The sequence below is a fragment of the Cyprinus carpio genome, chromosome A23, assembly GCF_018340385.1.
Source record: "Cyprinus carpio isolate SPL01 chromosome A23, ASM1834038v1, whole genome shotgun sequence".
NCBI classification, from domain to species: domain Eukaryota; kingdom Metazoa; phylum Chordata; class Actinopteri; order Cypriniformes; family Cyprinidae; genus Cyprinus; species Cyprinus carpio.
This window is the reverse complement of record NC_056594.1, coordinates 8704045-8718398: the sequence shown is the minus strand read 5'-3', so window position 1 is coordinate 8718398 and position 14354 is coordinate 8704045. Positions and strand designations below refer to the sequence as shown.

The window sequence follows — 14354 nt, the reverse complement described above, 5'->3', positions numbered from 1 at the left end:
TTACTAAAGAACATGCTGTTTGGTAATTCACGAACTGGATTACCTCAGCTCCAGTGGTGCAATCTGTCAGCTTGCGGTACTTATAAGGCAGTACGCAGCAGAGCAATGTTGAGGTTTTGAGTTTGAGCCTCACCTGGAGCAAGGTTTAAGAATGCGAGTAGCATTTCAGTCACAAAAAAAATTTTATGGGATAAAATAAAAGTTTGGTTTAAAATCCGATTGCTGAAAACAGTTAGAGGAATTCCTATGCAATGATTTGAAAGATTAGTCTAGCTAAAGAACATGGTGTTTGGTAATTCAGTTTTGCGACATCAGCTCCAGTGGCGCAATCGGTCAGCGCGCGGTACTTATAAGGCAGTACGCAGCAGAGCAATGCCGAGTTTGTGAGTTCGAGCCTCACCTGGAGCAAGGTTTTAGAGGATGAGAAGCATTTCAGTAGCTACAGAGTTCATGGGATAATATAAAAGATTTAATATATAAGGCAGTACGCAGCAGAGCAATGCCGAGGTTGTGAGTTTGAGCCCCACCTATAGCAAGGTTTTAGAGGATGAGAAGCATTTCAGCAGCTACAGAGTTCATGGGATAATGTAAAAGATCCATTGAATATTAGATGGCTGTAATCTTTAAGAAGAACGTTTATTATATAATTTGAACGATAAGTCTTACTAAAGAACATGCAGTTCGGTAATTCACGTTTAAGATCTCAGCTCCAGTGGTGCAATCGGTCAGGTTGCGGTGCTTATAAGGCAGTACGCAGCAGAGCGTTGTGGAGGTTGTGAGTTCGAGCCTCACCTGGAGCAAGGTTTTAGAGGATGAGAAGCATTTCAGCAGCTACAGAGTTCATGGGATAATATAAAAGATCCATTGAATATGAGATGGCTGTAATCTTTAAGAAGAAAGTTCATTGAATAATTTGAACGATAAGTCTTACTAAAGAACATGCAGTTTGGTAATTCACGAATTGGATTACCTCAGCTCCAGTGGTGCAATATGTCAGCTTGCGGTACTTATAAGGCAGTACGCAGCAGAGCAATGCCGAGGTTGTGAGTTTGAGCCTCACCTGGAGCAAGTTTTAAGAATGCAAGTAGCATTTCAGTCACAAAAAAATTTATGGGGGATAAAAATAAAAGTTTGGTTTAAAATCCGATTGCTGAAATCAGTTAGAGGAATTCCTATATGCAATGATTTGAAAGATTAGTCTAGCTAGAGAACATGGTGTTTGGTAATTCAGCTTCACGACATCAGCTCCAGTGGCGCAATCGGTCAGCGCGCGGTACTTATAAGACAGTACGCAGCAGAGCAATGCCGAGGTTGTGAGTTCGAGCCTCACCTGGAGCAAGGTTTTAGAGGATGAGAAGCATTTCAGCAGCTACAGAGTTCATGGGATAATATAAAAGATCCATTGAATATCAGATGGCTGTAATCTTTAAGAAGAAAGTTTAAGAACGTTTATTATATAATTTGAAACGATAAGTCTTACTAAAGAACATGCAGTTTGGTAATTCACGTTTTAAGACCTCAGCTCCAGTGGTGCAATCGGTCAGCTTGCGGTACTTATAAGGCAGTACGCAGCAGAGCAATGCCGAGGTTGTGAGTTCGAGCGTCACCTGGAGCAAGGTTTTAGAGGACGAGAAGCATTTCAGTAGCTACAGAGTTCATGGGATAATATAAAAGATCAATTGAATATCAGATGGCTGCAATCTTTTAGAAGAAAGTTTATTGAATAATTTGAAAGATAAGCAATGTTTACTGATTTGAAGGATTTGAAAGATTAGTCTAGCTAAAGAACATTGTGTTTGGTAATTCACCTTTAAGACATCTGCTCCAGTGGCGCAATCGGTCAGCTTGCGGTACTTATAAGGCAGTACGCGCAGCAGAGCAATGCCGAGGTTGTGAGTTCGAGCCTCACCTGGAGCAAGGTTTTAGAGGATGAGAAGCATTTCAGCAGCTACAGAGTTCATGGGATAATATAAAAGATCCATTGAATATGAGATGGTTGTAATCTTTAAGAAGAAAGTTTATTGAATAATTTGAAAGATAAGTCCTGCTAAAGAACATGCAGTTTGGTAATTCACGAACTGGAGACCTCAGCTCCAGTGGTGCAATCTGTCAGCTTGCGGTACTTATAAGGCAGTACGCAGCAGAGCAATGCCGAGGTTGTGAGTTTGAGCCTCACCTGGAGCAAGTTTTTAAGAATGAGAGTAGCATTTCAGTCACAAAAAAAATTCATGGGATAAAATAAAAGTTTGGTTTAAAATCCGATTGCTGAAAACAGTTAGAGGAATTCCTATGCAATGATTTGAAAGATGAAAGATTAGTCTAGCTAAAGAACATGGTTTTTGGTAATTCAGCTTTTTGACATCAGCTCCAGTGGCGCAATCGGTCACAACTTTACGACTACTTATAAGGCAGTACGCAGCAGAGCAATGCCGAGGTTGTGAGTTCGAGCCTCACCTGGAGCAAGGTTTTAGAGGATGAGAAGCATTTCAGCAGCTACAGAGTTCATGGGATAATGTAAAAGATCCATTGAATATTAGATGGCTGTAATCTTTAAGAAGAAAGTTTATTGAATAATTTGAACGATAATTCTTGACTGATTTGAAAGATTACTAGCTAAAGCATGGTGTTTGGTAATTCACATTTAAGACCTCAGCTCCAGTGGTGCAATCGGTCAGCTTGTGGTACTTATAAGGCAGTACGCAGCAGAGCAATGCCGAGGTTGTGAGTTCGAGCCTCACCTGGAGCAAGGTTTTAGAGGATTAGAAGCATTTCAGCAGATACAGAGTTCATGGGATAATATAAAAGATCCATTGAATATGAGATGGCTGTAATCTTTAAGAAGAAAGTTTATTGAATAATTTGAACGATAATTCTTACTAAAGAACATGCAGTTTGGTAATTCACGAACTGGATTACCGCAGCTCCAGTGGTGCAATCTGTCAGCTTGCTGTACTTATAAGGCAGTACGCAGCAGAGCAATGCTGAGGTTTTGAGTTTGAGCCTCACCTGGAGCAAGGTTTAAGAATGCGAGTAGCATTTCAGTCACAAAAAAATTTATGGGATAAAATAAAAGTTTGGTTTAAAATCCGATTGCTGAAAACAGTTAGAGGAATTCCTATGCAATGTTTTGAAAGATTAGTCTAGCTAAAGAACATGGTGTTTGGTAATTAAGTTTTGCGACATCAGCTCCAGTGGCGCAATCGGTCGGCGCGCGGTACTTTTAAGGCAGTACGCAGCAGAGCAATGCCGAGGTTGTGAGTTCGAGCCTCACCTGGAGCAAGGTTTTAGAGGATGAGAAGCATTTCAGCAGCTACAGAATTCATGGGATAATATAAAAGATCCATTGAATATCAGATGGCTGTGATCTTTAAGAAGAAAGTTTATTGAATAATAATTTGAATGATAAGTCTTATAAAAGAACATGGTGTTTGGTAATTCACGTTTAAGGCCTCAGCTCCAGTGGTGCAATCGGTCAGCTTGCGGTACTTGTAAGGCAGTACGCAGCAGAGCAATGCCGAGGTTGTGAGTTTGAGCCTCACCTGAAGCAAGGTTTTAGAGGATTAGAAGCATTTCAGCAGCTACAGAGTTCATGGGATAATATAAAAGATCCATTGAATATCAGATGGCTGTAATCTTTAAGAAGAAAGTTTATTGAATAATTTGAACGATAAGTCTTACTAAAGAACATGCAGTTTGGTAATTCACATTTTTGGATTCTCAGCTCTAGTGGCGCAATCGGTCAGCGCACGGTATTTATGAGGCAGTACGCAACAGAGCAATGCAGTGGTTGTGAGTTCGAGCCTCACCCAGAGCAAGGTTTTAGAGGATGAGAAGCATTTCAGTAGCTACAGAGTTCATGGGATAATATAAAAGATCCATTGAATATGAGATGGCTGTAATCTTTAAGAAGAAAGTTTATTGAATAATTTGAACGATAAGTCCTACTAAAGAACATGCAGTTTGGTAATTCACGAACTGGATTACCTCAGCTCCAGTGGTGCAATATGTCAGCTTGCGGTTCTTATAAGGCAGTACGCAGCAGAGCAATGCCGAGGTTGTGAGTTTGAGCCTCACCTGGAGCAAGGTTTAAGAATGATGAGTAGCATTTCAGTCTACAGACAAAAAAAATGTATGGGATAAAATAAAAGTTTGGTTTAAAATCCGATTGCTGAAATCAGTTAGAGGAATTCCTATGCAATGATTTGAAAGATTAGTCTAGCTAAAGAACATGGTGTTTGGTAATTCAGCTTTACGACATCAGCTCCAGTGGCGCAATCGGTCAGCGCGCGCGGTACTTATAAGGCAGTACGCAGCAGAGCAATGCCGAGGTTGTGAGTTCGAGCCTCACCTGGAGCAAGGTTTTAGAGGATGAGAAGCATTTCAGTAGCTACAGAGTTCATGGGATAATATAAAAGATCCATTGAATATCAGATGGCTGTAATCTTTAAGAAGAAAGGTTTATTGAATAATTTGAACGATAAGTCTTACTAAAGAACATGCAGTTTGGTAATTCACTAAAGAACCTTAAGAGCTCAGCTCCAGTGGTGCAATCGGTCAGCTTGCAGTACTTATAAGGCAGTACGCAGCAGAGCAATGCCGAGGTTGTGAGTTCGAGCCTCTCATGGAGCAAGGTTTTAGAGGAGCGAGAAGCATTTCAGCAGCTACAGAGTCCATGGGATAATATAAAAGATCCATTGAATATCAGATGGCTGTAATCTTTTAGAGGAAAGTTCATGGGATGTTGAAAAAAAGATAGTATAACTTAAGAAAAGTCTACTATTCAATGTTAATCTTCAGTTGAGGGTCTCACCTTTAGGTATCTTGTGCTCCAATCTTCCATTAAGTGTCACTGCTTGTGAACTGAAGCTTAGTGGTCTAGTCTTAGCATTGACAAGTTTGTTTTGTATTTCTCCTCTAATGTTTGGAGCAAGGTCTCTTGAACCAGCAGCATTCAGCATTACTCAATCGATCAGTGCGCGTTACTTAAAAGGCAGGACGCAGCAGAGCAATGCCGAGGTTGTGAGTTTGAGCCTCACTAGAAGCAAGGTTTTAGAGTTGAGAAGCATTTCTGTAGCTACAGAGTTCATGGGATAATGTAAAAGATTTAATATATAAGGCAGTACGCAGCAGAGCAATGCCGAGGTTGTGAGTTCGAGCCTCACCTGGAGCAAGATTTTAGAGGATGAGAAGCATTTCAGTAGCTACAGAGTTCATGGGATAATGTAAAAGATCCATTGAATATCAGATGGCTGTAATCTTTAAGAAGAAAGTTTATTGAATAATTTGAACGATAAGCAATGCTTGACTGATTTGAAGGATTTTAAAGATTAGTCTAGCTAAAGAACATGGTGTTTGGTAATTCACGTTTAAGGCCTCAGCTCCAGTGGTGCAATCGTGATAACTCAACTTTACGACAGGCAGTACGCAGCAGAGCAATGCCGAGGTTGTGAGTTCGAGCCTCACCTGGAGCAAGGTTTTAGAGGATGAGAAGCATTTCAGCAGCTACAGAGTTCATGGGATAATATAAAAGATCCATTGAATATCAGATGGCTGTGATCTTTAAGAAGAAAGTTTATTGAATAATTTGAACGATTTACGATTATTCTTACTAAAGAACATGGTGTTTGGTAATTCAGCTCTGGACATCTGCTCCAGTGGCGCAATCGGTCAGCGCGCGGTACTTATAAGGCAGTACGCAGCAGAGCAATGCCGAGGTAGTGAGTTTGAGCCTCACCTGGAGCAAGGTTTTAGAAAGTGAGAAGCATTTCAGCAGCTACAGAGTTCATGGGATAATTTAAAAGATCCATTGAATATCAGATGGCTGTAATCTTTAAAAAGAAAGTTTATTGAATAACTTGAACGAAAAGTCTGACTATAGAACATGGAGTTCTGTAATTCACGAGCTGGATTGCCGCAGCTCCAGTGGTGCAATCTGTCAGCTTGCGGTACTTATAAGGCAGTACGCAGCAGAGCAATGCTGAGGTTTTGAGTTTGAGCCTCACCTGGAGCAAGGTTTAAGAATGCGAGAGTAGCATTTCAGTCACAAAAAAATTTATGGGATAAAATAAAAGTTTGGTTTAAAATCCGATTGCTGAAAACAGTTAGAGGAATTCCTATGCAATGATTTGAAAGATTAGTCTAGCTAAAGAACATGGTGTTTGGTAATTCAGTTTTGCGACATCAGCTCCAGTGGCGCAATCGGTCAGCGCGCGGTACTTATAAGGCAGTACGAAGCAGAGCAATGCCGAGTTTGTGAGTTCGAGCCACACCTGGAGCAAGGTTTTAGAGGATGAGAAGCATTTCAGCAGCTACAGAGTTCATGGGATAATATAAAAGATTTAATATATAAGGCAGTACGCAGCAGAGCAATGCCGAGGTTGTGAGTTTGAGCGCCACCTGGAGCAAGGGTTTTAGAGGATGAGAAGCATTTCAGCAGCTACAGAGTTCATGGGATAATGTAAAAGATCCATTGAATATTAGATGGCTGTAATCTTTAAGAAGAACGTTTATTATATAATTTGAACGATAAGTCTTACTAAAGAACATGCAGTTCGGTAATTCACGTTTAAGATCTCAGCTCCAGTGGTTCAATCGGTCAGCTTGCGGTGCTTATAAGGCAGTACGCAGCAGAGCGTTGTGGAGGTTGTGAGTTCGAGCCTCACCTGGAGCAAGGTTTTAGAGGATGAGAAGCATTTCAGCAGCTACAGAGTTCATGGGATAATATAAAAGATCCATTGAATATGAGATGGCTGTAATCTTTAAGAAGAAAGTTCATTGAATAATTTGAATGATAAGTCTTACTAAAGAACATGCAGTTTGGTAATTCACGAACTGGATTACCTCAGCTCCAGTGGTGCAATATGTCAGCTTGCGGTACTTATAAGGCAGTACGCAGCAGAGCAATGCCGAGGTTGTGAGTTTGAGCCTCACCTGGAGCAAGTTTTAAGAATGCAAGTAGCATTTCAGTCACAAAAAAATTTATGGGATAAAATAAAAGTTTGGTTTAAAATCCAATTGCTGAAATCAGTTAGAGGAATTCCTATGCAATGATTTGAAAGATTAGTCTAGCTAAAGAACATGGTGTTTGGTAATTCAGCTTTACGACATCAGCTCCAGTGGCGCAATCGGTCAGCGCGCGGTACTTATAAGGCAGTACGCAGCAGAGCAATGCCGAGGTTGTGAGTTCGAGCGTCACCTGGAGCAAGGTTTTACAGGATGAGAAGCATTTCTGTAGCTGCAGAGTTCATGGGATAATGTAAAAGATCCATTGAATATCAGATGGCTGTAATCTTTAAGAAGAACGTTTACTGAATAATTTGAACGATAAGTCTTTTTGAACGATAAGCTCCAGTGGTGCAATCGGTCAGCTTGCGGTACTTATAAGGCAGTTACTAAAGAACATGCAGTTCGGTAAGCATTTTCACGCTTTTGAACGATCAGTCTCCATGCAGTGTGCCATCGGTGCAATCGGTCAGCTTGCGGTACTTATAAGGCAGTACGCAGCAGAGCAATGCCGAGGTTGTCAGTTCGAGCCTCACCTGGAGCAAGGTTTTAGAGGATGAGAAGCATTTCAGCAGCTACAGAGTTCATGGGATAATATAAAAGATCAATTGAATATCAGATGGCTGCAATCTTTTAGAAGAAAGTTTATTGAATAATTTGAACGATAAGCAATGCTTGACTGATTTTAAGGATTTGAAAGATTAGTCTAGCTAAAGAACATTGTGTTTGGTAATTCACCTTTAAGACATCTGCTCCAGTGACGCAATCGGTCAGCGCGCGGTACTTATAAGGCAGTACGCAGCAGAGCAATGCCGAGGTGGTGAGTTTGAGCCTCACCTGGAGCAAGGTTTTTGTGGATGAGAAGCATTTCAGCAGCTACAGAGTTCATGGGATAATATAAAAGATGCATTGAATATGAGATGGCTGTAATCTTTAAGAAGAAAGTGTTTATTGAATAATTGTAAAGATAAGTCCTGCTAAAGAACATGCAGTTTGGTAATTCACGAACTGGATTGCCTCAGCTCCAGTGGTGCAATCTGTCAGCTTGCGGTACTTATAAGGCAGTACGCAGCAGAGCAATGCCGAGGTTGTGAGTTTGAGCCTCACCTGGAGCAAGGTTTAAGAATGCGAGTAGCATTTCAGTCCCAAAAAAATTTATGGGGAAGAAGCATTTCAGTTGCTACAGAGTTCAATGGGATAATATAAAAGTATCATGCAGTGGCGCAATCGGTCAGCGCGCGGTACTTATAAGGCAGTACGCAGCAGAGGCAATGTCGAGGTGTGAGTTCCGAGCCTCACCTGGAGCAAGGTTTTAGAGGATGAGAAGCATTTCAGCAGCTACAGAATTCATGGGATAATATAAAAGATCCATTGAATATCAGATGGCTGTGATCTTTAAGAAGAAAGTTTATTGAATAATTTGAACGATAATTCTTACTAAATATCTGCAGTTTGGTAATTTGCTTTAAGAGACCTCAGCTCCAGTGGCGCAATCGGTCAGCGCGCGGTGCTTATAAGGCAGTACGCAGCAGAGCAATGCCGAGGTTGTGAGTTCGAGCCTCACCTGGAGCAAGGTTTTAGAGGATGAGAAGCATTTCAGCAGCTACAGAGTTCATGGGATAATATAAAAGATCCATTGAATATGAGATGGCTGTAATCTTTAAGAAGAAAGTTTATTGAATAATTTGAACGATAAGTCTTACTAAAGAACATGCAGTTTGGTAATTCACGAACTGGATTACCTCAGCTCCAGTGGTGCAATCTGTCAGCTTGCGGTACTTTATAAGGCAGTACTCAGCAGCAGAGCAATTCCGAGGTTGTGAGTTTGAGCCTCACCTGGAGCAAGGTTTTAGAATGCGAGAAGCATTTCAGTCACAAAATAATTCATGGGATAAAATAAAAGTTTGGTTTAAAATTGCTGAAATCAGTTAGAGGAATTCCTATGCAATGATTTGAAAGATTAGTCTAGCTAAAGAACATGGTGTTTGGTAATTCACCTTTAAGGCATCTGCTCCAGTGGCGCAATCGGTCAGCGCGCGTTGCTTATAAGGCAGGACGCAGCAGAGCAATGCCGTGGTTGTGAGTTCGAGCCTCACCTGGAGCAAGATTTTAGAGGATGAGAAGCATTTCTGTAGCTACAGAGTTCATGGGATAATATAAAAGATTTGATATATAAGGCAGTACGCAGCAGAGCAATGCCGAGGTTGTGAGTTTGAGCCCCACCTGGAGCAAGGTTTTAGAGGATGAGAAGCATTTCAGCATTTCAGCATACAGAGTTCATGGGATAATGTAAAAGATCCATTGAATATTAGATGGCTGTAATCTTTAAGAAGAAAGTTTATTATATAATTTGAACGATAAGTCTTACTAAAGAACATGCAGTTCGGTAATTCACGAACATGGTGTTTTTTAAGATCTCAGCTCCAGTGGTGCAATCGGTCAGCTTGCGGTACTTATAAGGCAGTACGCAGCAGAGCAATGCCGAGGTTGTGAGTTCGAGCCTCACCTGGAGCAAGGTTTTAGAGGATGAGAAGCATTTCAGCAGCTACAGAGTTCATGGGATTATATAAAAGATCCATTGAATATGAGATGGCTGTAATCTTTAAGAAGAAAGTTTATTGAATAATTTGAACGATAATTCTTACTAAAGAACATGCAGTTTGGTAATTCACGAACTGGATTACCTCAGCTCCAGTGGTGCAATATGTCAGCTTGCGGTACTTATAAGGCAGTACGCAGCAGAGCAATGCCGAGGTTGAGAGTTCGAACCTTACCTGGAGCAAGGTTTTAGAGGATGAGAAGCATTTCAGTAACAAAAAAATTTATGGGATAAAATAAAAGTTTGGTTTAAAATCCGATTGCTGAAAACAGTTAGAGGAATTCCTATGCAATGATTTGAAAGATTAGTCTAGCTAAAGAACATGGTGTTTTTGGTAATTCAGCTTCACGACATCAGCTCCAGTGGCGCAATCTGTCAGCGCGCTGTACTTATAAGGCAGTACGCAGCAGAGCAATGCCGAGGTTGTGAGTTCGAGCCTCACCTGGAGCAAGGTTTTAGAGGATGAGAAGCATTTCAGTAGCTACAGAGTTCATGGGAATATATAAGGCAGTACTTATAAGGCAGTAGCAGCAGAGCAATGCCGAGGTTGTGAGTTTGAGCCTCACCTGGAGCGAAGGTTTTAGAGGATGAGAAGCATTTCAGCAGCTACAGAGTTCATGGGATAATGTAAAAGATCCATTGAATATCAGATGGCTGTAATCTTTAAGAAGAAAGTTTATTGAATAATTTGAACGATAAGTCTTACTAAAGAACATGCAGGCTAGCTAAAGAACATGGTGTTTGGTAATTCACCTTTAAGATCTCAGCTCCAGTGGCGCAATCGGTCAGCTTGCGGTACTTATAAGGCAGTACGAAGCAGAGCAATGCCGAGTTTGTGAGTTCGAGCCACACCTGGAGCAAGGTTTTAGAGGATGAGAAGCATTTCAGCAGCTACAGAGTTCATGGGATAATATAAAAGATCCATTGAATATGAGATGGCTGTAATCTTTAAGAAGAAAGTTTATTGAATAATTTGAATGATAATTCTTACTAAAGAACATGCTGTTTGGTAATTCACGAACTGGATTACCTCAGCTCCAGTGGTGCAATCTGTCAGCTTGCTGTACTTATAAGGCAGTACGCAGCAGAGCAATGCTGAGGTTTTGAGTTTGAGCCTCACCTGGAGCAAGGTTTAAGAATGCGAGTAGCATTTCAGTCACAAAAAAATTTATGGGATAAAATAAAAGTTTGGTTTAAAATCCGATTGCTGAAAACAGTTAGAGGAATTCCTATGCAATGATTTGAAAGATTAGTCTAGCTAAAGAACATGGTGTTTGGTAATTCAGCTTTACGACATCAGCTCCAGTGGCGCAATCGGTCAGCGCGCGGTACTTATAAGGCAGTACGAAGCAGAGCAATGCCGAGTTTGTGAGTTCGAGCCTCACATTGAGCAAGGTTTTAGAGGATGAGAAGCATTTCAGCAGCTACAGAGTTCATGGGATAATATAAAAGATCCATTGAATATCAGATGGCTGTAATCTTTTAGAAGAAAGTTTATTGAATAATTTGAACGATAAGCATTCTTTACTAAAGAAGGATTTGAAACATGCTAGTTTAAAAACATGGTTTTGGTAATTCACATTTAAGACCTCAGCTCCAGTGGTGCAATCGGTCAGCTTGTGGTACTTGTAAGGCAGTACGCAGCAGAGCAATGCCGAGGTTGTGAGTTTGAGCCTCACCTGGAGCAAGGTTTTAGAGAGGATGAGAAGCATTTCAGCAGCTACAGAGTTCATGGGATAATATAAAAGATCCATTGAATATGAGATGGCTGTAATCTTTAAGAAGAAAGTTTATTGAATAATTTGAATGATAAGTCTTACTAAAGAACATGCAGTTTGGTAATTCACGAACTGGATTACCTCAGCTCCAGTGGTGCAATATGTCAGCTTGCGGGTCTTATAAGGCAGTACGCAGCAGAGCATTGTGGAGGTTGTGAGTTTGAGCCTCACCTGGAGCAAGTTTTAAGAATGCAAGTAGCATTTCAGTCACAAAAAAATTTATGGGATAAAATAAAAGTTTGGTTTAAAATCCGATTGCTGAAATCAGTTAGAGGAATTCCTATTCAATGATTTGAAAGATTAGTCTAGCTAAAGAACATGGTGTTTGGTAATTCAGCTTTACGACATCAGCTCCAGTGGCGCAATCGGTCAGCGCGCGGTACTTATAAGGCAGTACGAAGCAGAGCAATGCCGAGTTTGTGAGTTCGAGCCTCACCTGGAGCAAGGTTTTAGAGGATGAGAAGCATTTCAGTAGCTACAGAGTTCATTGGATAATATAAAAGATCCATTGAATATCAGATGGCTGTAATCTTTTAGAAGAAAGTTTATTGAATAATTTGAACGATAAGCAATGCTTGACTGATTTGAAGGATTTGAAAGATTAGTCTTACTAAAGAACATGGTGTTTGGTAATTCACGAACTTTAAGACCTCAGCTCCAGTGGTGCAATCGGTCAGCGCGCGCGGTACTTATAAGGCAGTACGAAGCAGAGCAATGCTGAGTTTGTGAGTTCGAGCCTCACCTGGAGCAAGGTTTTACAGGATGAGAAGCATTTCAGCAGCTACAGAGTTCATGGGATAATATAAAAGATCAATTGAATATCAGATGGCTGTAATCTTTTAGAAGAAAGTTTATTGAATAATTTGAACGATAAGCAATGCTTACTGATTTGAAGGATTTGAAAGATTAGTCTAGCTAAAGAACATGGTGTTTGGTAATTCACCTTTAAGACATCTGCTCCAGTGGCGCAATCGGTCAGCGTGCGGTACTTATAAGGCAGTACGCAGCAGAGCAATGCCGAGGTTGTGAGTTCGAGCCTCACCTGGAGCAAGGTTTTAGAGGATGAGAAGCATTTCAGCAGCTACAGAGTTCATGGGATAATATAAAAGATCCATTGAATATCAGATGGCTGTAATCTTTAAGAAGAAAGTTTATGAATAATTTGAACGATAAGTCCTACTAAAGAACATGCAGTTTGGTAATTCATGAACTGGATTGCCTCAGCTCCAGTGGTGCAATCTGTCAGCTTGCGGTACTTATAAGGCAGTACGCAGCAGAGCAATGCCGAGGTTGTGAGTTTGAGCCTCACCTGGAGCAAGATTTTAGAGGATGAGAAGCATTTCAGTAGCTACAGAGTTCATGGGATAATATAAAAGATCAATTGAATATCAGATGGCTGCTATCTTTTAGAAGAAAGTATATTGAATAATTTGAACGATAAGCAATGCTTGACTGATTTGAAGGATTTGAAAGATTAGTCTAGCTAAAGAACATGGGGTTTGGTAGTTTATTTAATAATTTGAAGGTTCAGTGGCGCAATCGGTCAGGGCGCGGTACTTATAAGGCAGTACGCAGCAGAGCAATGCCGAGGTTGTGAGTTCGAGCCTCACCTGGAACAAGGTTTTAGAGGATTAGAAGCATTTCAGCAGCTACAGAGTTCATTGGATAATATAAAAGATCCATTGAATATGAGATGGCTGTAATCTTTAAGAAGAAAGTTTATTGAATAATTTGAATGATAATTCTTACTAAAGAACATGCAGTTTGGTAATTCACATTTAAGACCTCAGCTCCAGTGGTGCAATCGGTCAGCTTGTGGTACTTATAAGGCAGTACGCAGCAGAGCAATGCCGAGGTTGTGAGTTCGAGCAACACCTGGAGCAAGGTTTTAGAGGATGAGAAGCATTTCAGCAGCTACAGAGTTCATTGGATAATATAAAAGATCCATTGAATATCAGATGGCTGTAATCTTTAAGAAGAAAGTTTATTGAATAATTTGAACGATAATTCTTACTAAAGAACATGCTGTTTGGTAATTCACGAACTGGATTACCGCAGCTCCAGTGGTGCAATCTGTCAGCTTGCTGTACTGATAAGGCAGTACGCAGCAGAGCAATGCTGAGGTTTTGAGTTTGAGCCTCACCTGGAGCAAGGTTTAAGAATGCGAGTAGCATTTCAGTCACAAAATAATTAATGGGATAAAATAAAAGTTTGGTTTAAAATCCGATTGCTGAAATCAGTTAGAGGAATTCCTATGCGATGATTTGAAAGATTAGTCTAGCTAAAGAACATGTTGTTTGGTAACTCAACTTTAAGACATCAGCTCCAGTGGCGCAATCGGTCAGCGCGCGGTACTTATAAGGCAGTACGAAGCAGAGCAATGCCGAGTTTGTGAGTTCGAGCCACACCTGGAGCAAGGTTTTAGAGGATGAGAAGCATTTCAGCAGCTACAGAGTTCATGGGATAATATAAAAGATCCATTGAATATCAGATGGCTGTAATCTTTAAGAAGAAAGTTTATTGAATAATTTGAACGATAAGCAATCTTACTGATTTGAAGGATGCAGTTAGCTAAAGAACACGTTTTAAGACGTTTAAGCTCAGCTCCAGTGGTGCAATCGGTCAGCTTGCGCAACTTATAAGGCAGTACGCAGCAGAGCAATGCCGAGGTTGTGAGTTCGAGCCTCACCTGGAGCAAGGTTTTAGAGGATGAGAAGCATTTCAGCAGCTACAGAGTTCATGGGATAATATAAAAGATCCATTGAATATGAGATGGCTGTAATCTTTAAGAAGAAAGTTCATTGAATAATTTGAACGATAAGTCTTACTAAAGAACATGCAGTTTGGTAATTCACGAACTGGATTACCTCAGCTCCAGTGGTGCAATATGTCAGCTTGCGGTACTTATAAGGCAGTACGCAGCAGAGCAATGTCGAGGTTGTGAGTTTGAGCCTCACCTGGAGTAAGGTTTTAGA

At 40.7% G+C, this 14354-nt stretch overlaps 17 non-coding genes across 17 annotated transcripts; all 17 read left to right on the top strand.

The window, feature by feature from the left end:
• The first annotated feature begins 314 nt into the window (after positions 1-314).
• Positions 315-408, top strand: trnai-uau. The gene is made up of 2 exons: positions 315-352; positions 373-408. It is a non-coding gene; the product is annotated as a tRNA-Ile (tRNA).
• An 836-nt stretch (positions 409-1244) lies between these two features.
• Positions 1245-1338, top strand: trnai-uau. Its single transcript has 2 exons — positions 1245-1282; positions 1303-1338. It is a non-coding gene; the product is annotated as a tRNA-Ile (tRNA).
• Positions 1339-1821: 483 nt separating this feature from the next.
• trnai-uau lies at positions 1822-1917 on the top strand. Its single transcript has 2 exons — positions 1822-1859; positions 1882-1917. It is a non-coding gene; the product is annotated as a tRNA-Ile (tRNA).
• A 735-nt stretch (positions 1918-2652) lies between these two features.
• On the top strand, positions 2653-2746 carry trnai-uau. Its single transcript has 2 exons — positions 2653-2690; positions 2711-2746. It is a non-coding gene; the product is annotated as a tRNA-Ile (tRNA).
• A 439-nt stretch (positions 2747-3185) lies between these two features.
• Positions 3186-3279, top strand: trnak-uuu. The gene is made up of 2 exons: positions 3186-3223; positions 3244-3279. It is a non-coding gene; the product is annotated as a tRNA-Lys (tRNA).
• A 981-nt stretch (positions 3280-4260) lies between these two features.
• trnai-uau lies at positions 4261-4356 on the top strand. Its single transcript has 2 exons — positions 4261-4300; positions 4321-4356. It is a non-coding gene; the product is annotated as a tRNA-Ile (tRNA).
• A 1292-nt stretch (positions 4357-5648) lies between these two features.
• Positions 5649-5742, top strand: trnai-uau. Its single transcript has 2 exons — positions 5649-5686; positions 5707-5742. It is a non-coding gene; the product is annotated as a tRNA-Ile (tRNA).
• A 441-nt stretch (positions 5743-6183) lies between these two features.
• Positions 6184-6277, top strand: trnai-uau. Its single transcript has 2 exons — positions 6184-6221; positions 6242-6277. It is a non-coding gene; the product is annotated as a tRNA-Ile (tRNA).
• Positions 6278-7109: 832 nt separating this feature from the next.
• On the top strand, positions 7110-7203 carry trnai-uau. Its single transcript has 2 exons — positions 7110-7147; positions 7168-7203. It is a non-coding gene; the product is annotated as a tRNA-Ile (tRNA).
• Positions 7204-7753: 550 nt separating this feature from the next.
• Positions 7754-7847, top strand: trnai-uau. Its single transcript has 2 exons — positions 7754-7791; positions 7812-7847. It is a non-coding gene; the product is annotated as a tRNA-Ile (tRNA).
• Positions 7848-8480: 633 nt separating this feature from the next.
• On the top strand, positions 8481-8574 carry trnai-uau. The gene is made up of 2 exons: positions 8481-8518; positions 8539-8574. It is a non-coding gene; the product is annotated as a tRNA-Ile (tRNA).
• Positions 8575-9012: 438 nt separating this feature from the next.
• Positions 9013-9106, top strand: trnai-uau. Its single transcript has 2 exons — positions 9013-9050; positions 9071-9106. It is a non-coding gene; the product is annotated as a tRNA-Ile (tRNA).
• Positions 9107-9422: 316 nt separating this feature from the next.
• On the top strand, positions 9423-9516 carry trnai-uau. The gene is made up of 2 exons: positions 9423-9460; positions 9481-9516. It is a non-coding gene; the product is annotated as a tRNA-Ile (tRNA).
• A 441-nt stretch (positions 9517-9957) lies between these two features.
• trnai-uau lies at positions 9958-10051 on the top strand. The gene is made up of 2 exons: positions 9958-9995; positions 10016-10051. It is a non-coding gene; the product is annotated as a tRNA-Ile (tRNA).
• Positions 10052-11729: 1678 nt separating this feature from the next.
• trnai-uau lies at positions 11730-11823 on the top strand. Its single transcript has 2 exons — positions 11730-11767; positions 11788-11823. It is a non-coding gene; the product is annotated as a tRNA-Ile (tRNA).
• Positions 11824-12335: 512 nt separating this feature from the next.
• On the top strand, positions 12336-12429 carry trnai-uau. The gene is made up of 2 exons: positions 12336-12373; positions 12394-12429. It is a non-coding gene; the product is annotated as a tRNA-Ile (tRNA).
• Positions 12430-13701: 1272 nt separating this feature from the next.
• On the top strand, positions 13702-13795 carry trnai-uau. Its single transcript has 2 exons — positions 13702-13739; positions 13760-13795. It is a non-coding gene; the product is annotated as a tRNA-Ile (tRNA).
• Positions 13796-14354: the final 559 nt, after the last annotated feature.